This window comes from Seriola lalandi, unplaced genomic scaffold (assembly GCF_002814215.2).
Source record: "Seriola lalandi dorsalis isolate HSWRI2012SDOR001 ecotype SW California unplaced genomic scaffold, Sedor1 jcf7180002054339, whole genome shotgun sequence".
Taxonomy (NCBI): Eukaryota; Metazoa; Chordata; class Actinopteri; order Carangiformes; family Carangidae; genus Seriola; species Seriola lalandi.
The window spans coordinates 78,808-79,818 of NW_019524892.1; the positions used below are offsets into that span (position 1 = coordinate 78,808).

The 1,011-nt window shown below is 38.1% G+C and overlaps 1 protein-coding gene across 2 annotated transcripts in view; it reads left to right on the plus strand.

The window, feature by feature from the left end:
- myt1la (myelin transcription factor 1-like, a) overlaps nucleotides 1–1,011 on the plus strand; it is a 70,647-nt gene that overhangs the window by 23,527 nt on the left and 46,109 nt on the right. The window lies entirely within an intron of this gene.

A 1,011-nucleotide genomic window follows, 5' to 3' on the forward strand; every position in this document is an offset into this window, starting at 1 on the left:
CATTATTCATCATGAGTCCTAATGTGTGAGACAGTTAATATTTATTTGCTCCAGTAACAATCTCCCTCTCAATAAGTGATGCTGTTGGAACAGCACACTGATATTAACTATAATGGCTGAGGACTATGAAATATGAATCTAATGTTTTAAACTATTGACAGTTTGTTACAGCTACAGTGGAGTCCAAGAGTCATGTGACTGTATGTCTGACGTCGGGCAGAGAGTGTAATACGACAGTGAGGGTGAAGGGAACCAGGAAGTGCAGAGCTGATCAGACTGAACAATGTTATGGCCACAAGTGTTACATTAAAAAATACTATATTATCATATAATAGCAAAGTGGTTCCACAAAGGTTTATATCTTGATGCTTCATGTGAAAAATGCAACATCTACTGGCCTGAAAGTAAAATGAGTGAATACAAATGTTTCTATGTCACAAATTGAATGTAAGTATAAGGGAAAGCATGATTGTATTTTATATTCCAAGCATAGATTTATATACTGTCAAAGCAAATAAAAATGTTTTGTGTGTCAATATCAGTCAAGTTAAGCTCAATGTCTTTGTTTGAACTAAGAGTCAAAACTGTAAGTTGGTTTGTAATGTGGACAAAGAACATGTAGCTTTACTTTTAAATGTCAGCTTTGGTGGTTTTGCTGTAAAGGTGCAATATAAGATGTGGCCAGAACTTTAGTTTAAAATGTTTAAAAAAAGAAAAGAATTAACACTATCAACAGTGTGTGAAGCAGCCACAGTGACGTCATGATCAAGACCTCCATCTGTTGTATTTCAGAGTTATCTACTGAAATGCGCATGCGCACCAGCCTGTCCCGTCCTGTCTCGTGTTGTAATACCACTTTGTGACACTAGAGGCTGTGTGAGTCAGTGGTGCGTCAAGTCTGCCCTCAGTCCCATGAAGAAGAACAACTTCCGGCAGCGGTTGAAGTTAGCAACACAGAAACACAGGAATGGCTGAACCTCCTAAAAGACGATATTCATCTGCGTCCTGAAG